This window comes from Drosophila novamexicana, unplaced genomic scaffold, assembly GCF_003285875.2.
Source record: "Drosophila novamexicana strain 15010-1031.04,08,12 unplaced genomic scaffold, DnovRS2.1 tig00004555-arrow-pilon, whole genome shotgun sequence".
NCBI classification, from domain to species: Eukaryota; Metazoa; Arthropoda; class Insecta; order Diptera; family Drosophilidae; genus Drosophila; species Drosophila novamexicana.
The window spans coordinates 2,988,664-3,003,040 of record NW_020825052.1 but is presented as its reverse complement, the minus strand read 5'-3'; the positions used below and the strand labels follow the sequence as shown (position 1 = coordinate 3,003,040).

The 14,377-nt window shown below is 41.8% G+C and overlaps 1 long non-coding RNA gene across 1 annotated transcript in view; it reads left to right on the top strand.

The window, feature by feature from the left end:
• The window catches only part of LOC115770521, a 95,678-nt gene that overhangs the window by 11,656 nt on the left and 69,645 nt on the right, over window positions 1-14,377 (top strand). The window lies entirely within an intron of this gene.

The window sequence follows — 14,377 nt, the reverse complement described above, 5'->3', positions numbered from 1 at the left end:
GGAAAACCTGTCACAATAATTTACCCCATATATAAAATGCAAAACGAATTAAACTGCCACCTCCCACGGCGAACCACGCAGTTTATGAGACTTGTTCTTGCGCTTGGGATGTCCTTTAATTACGACAAAGCCAAAACCGTAACAAATCGCATTTAAATTTACCTGCTCCAGATGGTGGACCGAGGGGAGGAGAGCTAAGAGGCGAGAACAACACAACAACAACCACCAAAAAGGATGCGATAATTTATAGCGTTTCATTTGGCTCTTGGTGTTGTTCTGCTTCTGAATTCTAATTTAAATTTTCCACCGCGGCAACAATAAAATTCGGCAAGGGGGCGCAAATTCGAATAGAGGTGTAGTTGGGTTAGGGAGAACATAAATAGTCTGCGTGCACACAATAAAAAATACTCGCTTTTCATATACATGCATATATATTTTTATTTATGCTGCTTAATTTGTAAAGCGTGCCGAACAACTACAGCAATAAAACGTTACATTGATCTGGGTGAGAGTGGCCCACTAAGAGATACTCTGTACCTGACGTAACATGCATTCGGACATACTTTAACCTGGCTATGCCTGCCTTTAGATAGACATATAAATTTATCCCGTACTATCTAAAACCTTAATTACACCCAGTTTCTTCAATTGGGGAATCACACAAGAATTTTAATTTTACATGGATGTTTAAAAATGGACTTTAAGGGATTTAAAAGTAAATTTGAACTATCAGACGAAACTTAAAACTTCGAGGAAAAAGTCGTCCCTTTTCCACCCAGGCAGGATGAAATATTTCGAAAAGTGTCAAACACGTTTGAAATGAATTTGTATTAAGACTCGTTGAAATTAATCACACTCGGAAACCTCACAAACTAAATCTTTGAACGCCACTTCAACCAAGGAGGAAGGATTTCGAGAAATATGTTAAACACCTCTCAAATAAATTCGTTCACAGATCCTTGTAAAGCGATCAAAGGGAATGGGAGCGACTCTTTAGGGGATTGCCGCTGTTTTCTCGTGACACCTTTCTTTTTTAAGTTATCACTTTAAATATTCACTGCGTACAGGGTATAAAAACAATACTAACAAGACTAAGGTTGCCTTTTGAAGCGACGCCTCGTTCCTTGTCCTGCGCCCTGCGTCCTGTTAAGTTTTCATTCAAGCAGTCATAGTTCATGTGGTTGTTGTTGTTGCTGCTGTTGCTGTTGTCACCAAGTGCAATTGCCCCTTACGGGAATTTTTCAAATGTTTTACACAGAAAATATTTGTTGTACTTTTTGCTGCGTACAATTAGTTTGGCAGCTACAATGGAACAACAACAATGACAACTACAACAACAGCAACAACAACTGGCATAAAACAGGAAGAATGACAATTTGAAAAGGACAGCCAGGGCGGACAACGAGAGTGTGGTGCACGTCCCCTGGCAGCAAAGGTGACTTTTTAATGCCTGTTTTGTTGTTGTTGTTGTTGTTGTTGTTGCAGCTGTTGTTGTTGTTGTTGCTGCTGCTGCTGTTGTGATTATTGCTGGTTTGTCACAGGCTGAAGGGTTATTGGGCGTGTATGCCCCAACCCAGTCCAGGCTAAGCCACCATCCCCGCGCCAGGCAGGGCTGCAACTTGCAGTCGTTGTTTTGTCATGGCCTCATTTGGTTTTTTTTTCCTTACACTTTAATTGTTAAAATTATTGCATGCAACAACAAAAACAAAAAGGGATGAAAAATGAACTATAAATATTAACTGTAAAAAGTTGTTGAATGCACTCAAAGGTGAAGTGCTCCTCAAATGTGTCAGTAATAAAAAATGCAAACAAACAAATGTGAGTTCTCTAGTCAAGAGTGTCCGACTGTGAGATGCCCCGTACAGTTTGTCGGGCTAATATAACATATTTCGTTTCTACATCCTTAATTCCCACAGTATTCGACCGCTGAATAAATTATTGGTTTTCAGTCCGATCTTGACGAAATTTTCAGGAATTGAATATATTATCCGAAAGTTCGCAAATAGTATACAAGTATCTCCAACTCTCTTCCATTTATCGGTTAAAACTATATGCATATATATACCTTCATTCAAAAGGTCTCTAGTTAATTTAGTTTTTGAAACGTCAGCAATTCGCTTTTTTATGCCGATAAAAATAGAAACACACTAATTTTCTAGATTTGGGCTGCGTCCTTATGCCTGTTACATACATGACATGACTAATATACCTTATTGGTTAGACAATTCAATGGGTATAGGGAGATTTTATGTATCGCGTTGTGGAGCGATCTCGTTAGGAAATGTTTGAGTTGAGATTGGAATTATATGCTAAAAGTGTAACGATACAAAAGTACATTCCAGAACATGACTAAACCAGATACAGCACGTCGTTTTCAACACCCTCGAGAACATTTAAATAGCTGACAGTTTGTTGTAATCTAACGATTATAAGAATAGCTACATGCTTTTGTGCTCAAACAGTTGTAAAACTTATACAAAAAGCAACTTTTCTAATCAACACGCATGCGGCTGGGAGCTCCATGGATAGAGGGGTGGAAAGAGCTCTAATACCATGTTAGTAAGTTTTTTAAAATTATGTCCTGCAGGTATTTGCCGAATGGGCAGAAGGTGCCGGCGACTAATGTCCAAGTTAACAAAGCAGCCGGCCCAGCCTGAAGGTAAAATGCTGCGAAGGCAAACAAAAGCCGGAAGCTCTAATGGAAATTTGAACAAGAGTGGCGGGCAGATAAGAAGGCCCGGGTTGAATTGAGTCGAGCTGAGCTGAACTGTTTTGAATGAGGAGCGTGAAGCTGACAAATCAGGGGGTGGGCTTCGAGTGTTTCATGTGTGGGCGTGGCATGCAAATGAAAATGCATTTATTTATAAAGCAAACGACAAAAGTCCCAAGTGCCAGGCATTGGCATAAACGTGAGAAAACCAACTCTGTGTCGAGCAACAGGATGTGTCTGTATCTCTGTAGCTGTCTCTGAATGTATCTTTATCCGTATCGCTACATGGCAGCCATGGAGCGAAATGCAAATCTGCACTTGTCTGCTGTGTGCTGCCTAACTACCTATTGGCAGTGCACACTCGGATGGATACCCATCCGCATGTTGCCTGCCCACGCCCGAACCACTTGGATCTGTTGGCAATTTTATTGACAAGCATTTGTGAGGGCGACGTTCTAGCTGGTGGGTATGGTATTCGCTAACCCTTTTTGCTCTGGAATGCCACCGGAGCTGAGGGGCAGCATGTTGGACCTGGTTCGCAGTAAGTTGCTTGCATTTTGTGACAATGTTTATTTAGATTTTGCTTTGCTGCCAATTGCTGACATTGCAATTTCTATTCCTGGCATATACAGTCCAATGTGCAAACACACACACACATTCACATACACACCCCCTTCCATGTACACATTTGTCCGGTGAAATGTGCTGCGTTTGCAATGCGCAGCGTAGCATTCTATTTATCTCAATCTGTATCTGAACCTGTATGTGCGTATGTATCTCTATCTATATCTGTATCTGTAGCTGTATCTGTGTAGCTGCAATTGCATCTGCATCTGTTTCGTTAGCTCGTTTTGTTTTTGCGGTCATGTGCTGTACTTTTCGGCATTTTAATTTCAAATTGTCAATTGGATTTAAGTACACTCGACAGCAACACGACCAGATAATACTAATGTGGGTGTGTGTGTGTCTGAGTATATGTGTTGAGGGGGGGTTCCTTCATGCTCGGATTTCCCAAAACATATATGGTTGCTGCTAATGCTGTTGTTGTTCTTGTTTTCTCCATTTTCTCAGCCAGTCTTTGGTACTGTGATTGTCTTCATCGCTCCCTTAACGCAAATTTTTGCCAAATTTCTGCCTATTATTATCATCACATTGCGCTTGGCTTTATTGCCGAACGTTTTCTGGTCATAAAATCTGATTTTAAAATGTGTCAAAAGTGCTTTAAATGTGACAGAATTTGATTATAGCTACTGTTGTTGTCGTCAGCAGCAGCCCTGGGACATAGCCCGTCCAGGCAGCAATGGCATTTTGATTGCTAGGCGCCACTGAGACACATGCAGAGCATTACAAGCATGTTGCAAGAGCTTACAGAGATTTGCCACGCCAATTGTTTAGGGACTGCCATTGGAAATTACTTCCAGACATTTGACAAATTAATGCAGAAACAGCAATTTAGGCCAACACGGCAGCATAGCCTGCCCTATTCTAGCTTAATTGCTTCGATATGAAATTTTAATAAAACCTTTTATGCGGCTGCAACAATTTCAATTAACCTAATGTAATATTGCTCACTAATCAATCAATGGCAAAAAACATTTCGTCTATAATCAAAACAAAAATCCATAAATTGTTCACTGCGAAAATTTCAAATGTGCATTGGCCAACGAATCGAAAATCAACACACACACACACTTTTCCTGTGCATATGAGAGCACAATTTCCACACAGACAGAAATGCATTCACACACATTTATTGTATATAAGAATGTAGGCTTGATAAATAATGATAACAGCACACTTAAAGCAATTGATAGACAATTTTGAATTATTGCATCTGCGCCAGACTTTGAGCAACTTTTGAGGGTCCTGCGGCTGCACGGCCGCCTGTCTGCGGCTCGTGTGGCGAGCATTCACAATGCACCGTATTTCCCCATTCAGCTTTTACACATTGGGCATTCGATTTGGATGCACCTATTGCACATCCATTTGCCGCATTATCAGTCAGTTTGTCTGTCCGACCGACTGAACTGGCATTGGTTCGATTTCTATTTCTATTGACGACTTTATTGCAATTACTCGCACCAAATATTTTTCAGCTATTCATTTGCTGTCTGTGCCCTCTGTAATTGTTGTTGCTTCGGATTTCGTAATTGTTGTTGGCCCGATAATCAGGCACTGGCATAAGCCAGAAATAACAACAGAGTGGAGAGCTCATGCAACTAACTCCACTGGCAATTGTTGTTCGTAGTATTTGCAATTAGTGTCAATTAACTGGCGGCTTTTGCCTGTGTGTGTAGTTGCTAAACAACAGCAACAACTACTAAAAGAATAAATGTATTTCTGGCTAATTATAAAATATATATACAAATGCATGTCGATTGCCAAATGCCTGATTCACTAAATAAACTTATGAAAGCGTAATTCAGGTTTTATAATAACTTTTCTAAGCTGCCAGCTCTCAACCCTCATGCAGGACAATCCCCGAGCCCAACCCGAAAACGCACTCATTACAAATGCCAAGCGCATGCTTAACAGCTGACGCACTACAGGGGAATTATCTGAGGATTGGGACTGGGTCGGGGACGGTGAGCACAAAAGTGAGTAGCAAAATCGCATTATAAAGGTTTTAAGGGGCGAACCCCTTGAAAAATTGCGCAAAATATGCGAACTAGACTGGGATGTTGATGTACGCTTATCCCCTCTTACCGGTCCGGGCTGCCGCAGCCTGCCGATTAAATTTGAAAACTTGCCAAAAGGCAGAGAAGGACAACAGCGAAGGATATTTTGCAAACAAATAATAAAAATCCAATTTTACATTTAATCACGCGCTCAGTCAAACAAAAGGAAAAAAAATGAATAAAAGAGCAGAAATAAACTTTCCAGGCAACGCCTGCTGTCGCACAGAACACGCTGGCATCTCTTCGGGTCCAACCCCCGAACCAGCAGCCATCAAGTTGGAACGCGCCTCAAGGATCAAGACTCAAGGTGACTCAAGTATTTTGCTTAATTTATTGCATTTTCTACGCTAAAATGCGCAAAAACTTTGAACAGCTCTCGTTGAAAATTAGGCTGCTTATTGTGGACCGCCTTCTTGCTTGCCACTCCTGCCCCCTCTCACCCTCCCTTGCATGAACCTTGCATACGGCACACTGAAAAAAATGTCATTATAAGTTTCAAAAGCGTGTTAAATGTGCCAGCCAAAAGGGGTTTAGACCTGCACCGTGTCTCAACCCTGGTCGCCGTGCTGCTTTCACACAATAAATTTATTTTTTCATCATTGCAATTTTTAAGCGTAATTTTTCGTACATGTCGCACATAATTCATTCGCCCTTACAACCGAGTCCTGCATCCTGAGCATCGCTGCGACATATGGATTAAGTGCCGTGAAATGCTTCCATATCCACATCCCTGCACTTGCCACCATTCCCGTGTAGCATTCTCGTGTAGCACCATTGAAAAATTAACATTGAATGCTTGTGTGCACGCCTTTAAAGCGAATTTCCTGTGTTCTCAGCACTGCGTCTGGTGTGGATTATTTCCCCCGTGACACCCAATTTATTAGAAGTTTTTTTTACTTGTTTTCTATTAGGATGTAGTTTATAATTGTATAATTATAGAGACTTCAGAAGAAGAAGATTCCAGAAGTTACCTATATTTATACCAATGCCAAAAATGGGATATCTTCTATTCGTTTACGATGAGAAGTTTCTTACTCGGGTTGCCCTTTGAAAATGTATGCAGCAGTCGGGCAGTCACCGGTTCAAATTTAGCAGCAGTTAGCAATTTTTCAATTCGTTAATTTAATTTGTTGCTATTCACAAGGAAGAAAACAATAATTATAAACCTACAATGTTTCCTTTTTTTGATAAGTATTTAGAGAAAGTGCTTTTTGTTTATCCCCTGATCGATAAAAACATTCAGGTAAATAAAACATTAGAGTAGAGCCACAAAAACTTCTATATATACGCAGCTTATTGTGTTATACAGGGAGTCAGCTCGTCGGTTACCCTAAACTAAAGCATTGATTTCTTTCTACTGCCCTGTTATTTACAAATGCTTGCTATTGAGGCAATCCATGGCGTCCGCGACTCTGAGCCATGGGCTAGCTATGCGGCGCCCAGACTGATTTTGAAAGACAGAATCAAAAATCATGACGCATATGATAATGACAATGATTGCACTACTGCCAACGACGGAACGATGAGCATGGTAATGCCTGCTTCCCCTTCGATCAGCTGTGGATGCTCCTAGTTGCTGATGCTGATGACAACTGCCTTGGTGGGGCAACCAGCCAAGCAAGAAACGGAGAGAAACATGTGTGACGACGGCAATGGCCGGACGGAGTTGGGGCAGCAGCAGAAGAAGGCCAAACGAGACATGTATGTTTCTTTATACTGCCCCCGCCTACTAGCTGTTGTTGTTGCTATTATTTTCGTTGGTGCAGCTGCGTCTGTGTGTCTATCTGGCCCGTCTGTGTCTCAGTGACAGTTGTACAAGAAATACAAATTTGCAAAATAAGCAGAGGGCGGCGAGCATTGTTGGATAAATGGCGACATGTTCAGGGAAGTGTCAACTGATAGCGCTGAGCTAGGCAGGCGTAAAAAAGCATGGGAGCCGGCTTACAAAAAGCCCGGAACCCTGCGAACCTGCACGTGACGTATACGACGTATACAAATGACGAACAACTTGGTGAGTCTATGGCAACTCCGGTTTTTGTCCTGACAATAAAACACAATAAAAAGAAATTATGAATAAATAATGCGCAAAGTAGTAATGGCATTGCCAATGCCAGCAGGAGCATACAAAGCGTTACAAAAAACGCGTCATCTGTTTATGATTTATATATATTTTTTAATATGTGACGGCCAGGGTAGACAGACAGACAGGCAAAGACTCTGCTTTAGGGCCATTTACATTTGAGTTTTTAATTTTTCTGTGCCGAAATCAACACCAAACAAAATCAGTGACCATTTGACGGCCATTTGTTTGCCAGCCAGTCAGACTTGGCTCCACGTTGCTCGCTCACTTCTTTTTTTTTCGCTATGATACTTTTGCATACCCTCTGCATAATGTTTTCGCGAAATCTTGAACGCATAGTGGAGCCCATACATTAAATACAGCCGAGACGACATAGTCGTGTTCGTCCGACCATTTTTCTGTTTCCGTGCTAGTTTTTTTCTTCCCATTTTTATGCTATTGCTTATTATTTTGTATAGGTCAGTCGAATTCGGGCAAATCAGTCGAAAGTTAAGCCTCAAAAAAACCTTTTCAATGCGTCTCATTTCAGTTCCAATACACTTGGATGAAAAGCTTCATAAAATCTATTTACGAAACTCAGCAGACACAGAGCTCATATTGGAACCATCGGAAATTGACTTTATGTGCACAAACATATCCGAGTTTTGATAGAAATAATCTGTTCTATGTCTGCAGATACCCTATCTAATTATTGGCCTGCCACAGTTAGCGGTTCTTTCTTCTGTTTTTTATCTTTATTTTTGGGGTAAATTTAATTAATTTTCACGCCATTTCCGCTCGCTATGAAACGTTCAATTGGGAATAGCGTGCAACGCGACCCTCCTTTGCGCTTCGCACCTTGAAAAGGATTCGCGCAGACACAAATTTCTCATTAGCAGATGCTGTGAAAAGAAAGCACACAAAATTTGGTCCTAATGAAATGTTTGCTCGACACTTGTGACATTCGCGCATTCGTTTGGACATTGGAGAAGCTGTCCCAGCAGCCAGCCCGGAAGCTCTGCAAAATGAATCCCATTCAGCTGGCAACTCCACGTCCGGTCGAAGCTGGCCCTTGATTAGTGTTAATTAGATTTGACCTGCTGCAGACTCAAATCCACTTTTTGTGTTTCTACACGAAAAAAAACCAAACTTAACAAAGACCAAAAGAAACTTTCGCTGAGTTACTCAAAGGCAACCTTTATTACTCCACTCGCTACATTTTCTACAGCTTATCAGCTACCATTCATTATGGAGTTCATCCAAGCCATATATGACGTGATTCTCGTATATCCAAGCGGCGTATTCGACTTGCAGCCGTATTGATTGCCAAATGAGGCGATGGCAATTAGGGTAGCATTTATCTGTAGCTCCATAGGACTGCCCGAGTCTAGGTGACAGCTCGTCTCCCTGTTGGGCAGCTGGCCGCACAGCATCTTTGAGCGAAACCTCTTTCCGTAGCCAAGCTCAATGCAATCGGTATTCCTTAACACCTGTATTTGCAGAACGTGCAAGAAGTTTTTAGTCTCGTTGCTGCCTCTGTGCTGTCCCCAGCCAGCAGTAAAAGCCCAAGCGTTTTTGAACAGTGAAGAAGAGTGGGGCAGAGGCACAGATAGCACCCCGTCCATGTACTCCACATACGGCGTTTTTATCAGAGCGATATCATTCCTGTAATACTTATCAAAGTCAGGATGTGGGTAAAAACATTTGCTTGAAACGCGCATCTGGAAGTGTGGCTCCTGACGGTTAGCTGCACTGTAGCTTATTTTCACCAGTTTTGCCGCATTGGTGCAAGATGCAACTGTTACAATCCACCGATTTGCTATGATTGATCCTGCACAGAACCATATAGAATGCTTGCCAACAAAATCCAAGGCCACAATGTAGGACACCTCGTTCGGCCTTGCTTTGTAACCGCTGTCGTATTGCACTGTCGCTTCAGGCATAGAAGGAATAGTGCGCACAAGCTTCGGCTCCAGGACCTCACTAGCATATTCAACACTGCTAAGGCCAGGAACAAAGAACAGCAGCAAGGCATTGAGAACAGCCTTCATATTATTTTGAAGTTCCCAATGTGAACAGCAACTGAACAGAATTATTATTGAATGGGCTTTTATATTACGAACAGCCATCAAACATATGCGAATAAAAAAGTTTTCGCAAAGTTTTAAAAAAGCTAATTAGTATAAGTGCTTACTATTTAGCCATAGTCTAAATACACTTTCAGACCTAGTTTTTTTATGAATTTTATGTTAGCCAGTATCTGATCTTCATCGGATTTTTATTCAGCAATTTGTTGACAACAAAATGATAATAGTCCAAGCTCAAACTTATTATTATTTTGCAACTTAAAAGCTAAGAAAATATTTTGAAAATATTGCAATTTTAAAAAGCTGTATCCAAAATAAGAATTTTGGAGAAATCTATATTTCTATAGCCACATTTCTTTATTAAAATTATTTTATGAGCTATAACAAAATTCGAAATAAAATTATATTGCCATCCATAAGGGCAGGGTATAAGACTGAAAAGTAAAAGTAAAAAGTAAGTTCTACAGCCGGTTTCTAACACGCATATGGTTTGAAATACTTTGACTAGATGCTGATTTCGTTGCTTTCAAGCTGCTTACTTAAAGAAACCCCTAATATCTCTAGCTCCATAAGAACATTATTTTTGAACCTATAAGCATGTGACGCATGTCTTCAAACTCAGTAACTGTTTAACAACGAATTTTCGACAGCTGAGAAATTAATTCGCGGCATATAATAGGTTCAAATGTATATTACGCCAAACCGGCTGGATACAGGGTGTTTCCCTGACATGACAGCCGCCTCGTCCATCTGACTGAGTGGACTCCGCCCACTGCAGTGCAGAATGAGCAAAGAGGAATCATTCTAGTGGAGCCTGTGGCCTTAACTGTTTTAGCCTGACGTCAGGAGCAATGCCCAAGCTCCTAATGAGTGGATGTGTTAACTATGTCTTGTGGTCTGTCACGTTAAGCCTGCTATCTGTCAATCAGTTAATGACTCAGTTGCCAGCTGTGCTGCATTTCGAAGTGACTTCATCAAACCTGTTTGCCAACGCTGAAAATAGCATTCCAAAGTGATATTCCGAAGTATATGCATTAATATTAATGCAAGTGCATGCTATGCCCCTCTCCAAGCTCTCTTGTGCATGAAGGTGGGCTCTCGCCTTTTTTGGCGGAAAAGGAAAAAGAAACAATTTGTGCAGCTGTTGCCTGAAGCGCGTTAAACGGAAATTATGAGTTGCAAATTAAATTTGGCTGCATTTTACACCACATTCGCTGGTTGTGCTTTTATGGTTTATGAAGTGTTGCAAAAATATCTGCAGATATGCGCCAAAATAAAACAAAAAGACCCATAATAAAAATAAAAAAAAAGGGGGAAGCGCCAAGACAAGAACTTGGAGCCGTCCTACATGGTGGCTGCTGAATCAGCAAGCGATGGCAACGTACAGCAAACGGATGAAGAGGCAGCCAAAAGTGCCACTATTTGGGTTTTTGGTGGCACGGATTGAAATTTGCCGGTATGGGTGGCGGCAACGTGAGGGGCTGGCTGACTGCGTCCTGGCCACTTGTAACAACATGCAAAAGGATTTTCGTCGATTTTCGAATGCATCCCCTTGGCCACATGTGCTCGCTTTTCTTCTGCTTGTATAAAAATTGCCACAGCTCTTTCTTCGCTCCTGGCTCTTTATTTTTCTTTGGACAGCCATTTGGCGCTTCTGCTGTTCTGTATCCTTTGTAAATGTTGTGCTTGTCGCTTGCTGCTGCTGCTGTGTAGTGTTCAGTGCCATTTATTGTTTTGGCGTCAGTTGTTTCATTTGTTGTCACTTTTTTCCAGCTTTTCCTTTTCCCGTGCCCTCGTAAAATTGCGCATACTCAGCATTTTTAACAGTTTATTTGGCCACGGAAAGAAACTATTCAGTACCAATTCCTGCCAACTGCTGCGAATGCCATTCGACTGGACCTGGTTGCTAGCGACTAGCGGTTGGGGAGTATTTTCGGCATTCGAATAAGTGCTGAAGTCTGCGATGGATCTATTGATGACACTCTAACATCGACGATCCTTATGACATTCTGTTCTAAACCCATACGCCTTGTTCTTTAAGCTACAATTTCAGTCCCTACATTTCTCTCTTTTTTGCTTTTATTCCTTTGTACACAATCATCTGATGCAATCCAGCATAAATCTCAACAATCCCTGTCATAAATTAACCAACTGACAAATCAAATTCCTATCAATGTATGCACACAACTTTTCAAGGGCTAAAACAACAAACCCAAAGCACAAAGCATGCAACAATAAATCCGCACGAAATCCTTTAACAATTACATGTATCTAAGTGTGCCTGTGTGTGTGCAGTCAGGGAGACAAGCCGACAGACAGCCAAATAAAACAAAGCAGCATCCAAACAGAGACCAGAGCTGCCATAAAAAAGCCAATGGGCAAAAGAGTCGCAAAAGCCAAACTGCAAGCGCAGCAAAGCAAAGAATCGCACAATTAACAAAAAGACGACCAGAGGATGAGATACAGCCGAAGAGTACGGCCGCTGGCTGCCTGATCCCCTTTTTTTATGGAATGTGTGCTTTATTTTATGTGAAATTGGTATGCAGCTTATGCCATTGCTGGGGTAGCAGACAGCACATTTGGATGACCCATAAACAGTCAAACAGCACTTTACAATAAACAAATAAGCACAGCTTGCAAATACCCTGTAGCCGGAACGGATGTGCACTGTCTTCGTTACCTAATTTTTTAGGCAACTGAACAAGCAGGTGTCTGGTTCGAGTCCCAGGCTTGTGTATGTGTGTAGTATGTCTTTAGCCAAAGGCCTGTTGGGTTGATTGCTTGTAACTATTTTCCTAACTATCAAAAGCTATAATAGCAACAATATTTATAATTATAATAATAATAATAAGGTATTATTATATCTAATTGTAGGGTATACAAATTTGAACCTGAACCATGTCCGGTAGAGTTAAACAGTCCAAATTGGCTTCGCACTACGCGCGGCTGCCAATTTTGCACATTTGTAGCATAATTTCTGCTGCATTTGGCTTTTGTGTGTGCATGTATGCAGCATGTATGGACATATGTGCATATCTCTGACTGCATTGCCTACTTATGCAATCTTTTCCAGCTTGGTTTTTTTTTTTTTTGGGGCTTGGCAAAATATTTTATATGCGCTGCAGTGCCCGTTGGGAGAGAGACAGAGAGGGTCAGTACCGCCCCCTTGGCAAGTTTTATTGCCTTTGCAGATGATGGGCAGCAGCTGGCAGGCGGTGGCCGACGAACGGACTTTCGAGCCGCTGCTGGCTTGTCCGTTTTATTTGGGCCAGGCGCGTGCTGCTCCGGCGGCTGCAGACGATGTTGATTGCACGTCGGCATCTTCACTAGCGTCTTTGAATGTGCTTCGAGTGGGGATAAGTGTGAGAGCGAGCGTGTGTTTAGCCAACATGAACATGATGCCATAAACTGGGCTCAGTTTCTGGAAGTGGCGCTCCTCTGTTGCAGCCAGCAGAAAATTGATGAATGCTTTGGGTGATGATTGCAATATTTCTTCATTTATTTTGGCACGTGCACGTTGCGATTTCTTTAGTGGACAGTTGAGGGTGAGCTTGATCTCTCAACTATATGAGTATGCATCTATGCATGCACATTTACGCTAACATACGTGATGTATCTAATTATATAGCCTGCTTGATTATGACCAAAACGTCAGATGTATTTAAAACCTGCATTCGAATGTGTATTCAAAATGTTGTCGATATTCGCAATTTCATTTCCATTTGTAGTGAAACATCTCACCTGAAAATTGGGCAGTCAACTGAAACTTGACTGCTTCATAGCCAAGTCGTACTGTGCAACAGTAATCGCATTCGCGCCCCACTCAATCCCAGCGGCAGCAGCTCGTTTTCACTCTTTCCATCTAAAAAGGGTTGGCTCTAATTGTGTCACCACTAGCGCCAATATGTTGGTCCTGTCACAAAACCAAACGGGCGACTACTGACCGTTTGACATAGGCATCCAGCAGCAGCAGCAGCAGCAGCAGCAGAAACAGCAGCCATGTCATTTTCGGTAATCCAAAACGTTGGCAGCTGTTGACCCAATCGCGTAACCAATTTTGGCGGGCGCTTGCAATGTCACAGTGTCCTGCGGCCACTTCGGTGTTGGATGCTGCACCTCTTCATTACCCAGTCGTTATCGCTTTTTTGCATTTAAATGATGGCATGACTGCGTGTGCTCGTCTGCTCCTATGTGTGTGCGTGGGTGCGTGTGTGTTAGCGAATGCGCAACTGATTTGAAATTTGCCTCCAACACGTTTGCCGTCAATTTTGCCAAAGTTTCCGTTGCCCCACGTTAGCGCTCACTCGAAATGCTCTGGGGGCTTGTATCACACATACGACGCGTGTGCCGCGGTCACATGCATAATTTTCAACTCCACGCACAGCTGCCATGCAAATGCCAACCAAAATTCGCGAAAATGTAGGCAAAATGTTTTCGGTTTGTTTAAAAAAAATCATTTCTCGTTGTGTTCTCCTGTTTATGGCTGCATATGAAGAATATCTTTCAGCGTCTTTCATTACGCATCGACTTTGCATAAATAATTTTGTATTCGTGGACCTCATCGAGGCTTAAAGCGCAGTGTTGTGCAACAATGTCTATGCTTCTTAATAATGCCGTTTTTGGTATATGCATATTGGATACCATTTAAGAGGCTTCGAATATTGAACAGAAGTTATAATAGGAAGTTTTTCAATAATGTAGCTTGCGAAAAAGGTGCATGACTCCTGCCTTACTTACCATAGTTGACCTTAAAAACCACCTCGATCCCGCTTTTAATTACTTTGGCGTAACCACGAAAATAGTTTAAAATATGTTCGCAAAGCCAACGCGCTCGATGTTAACC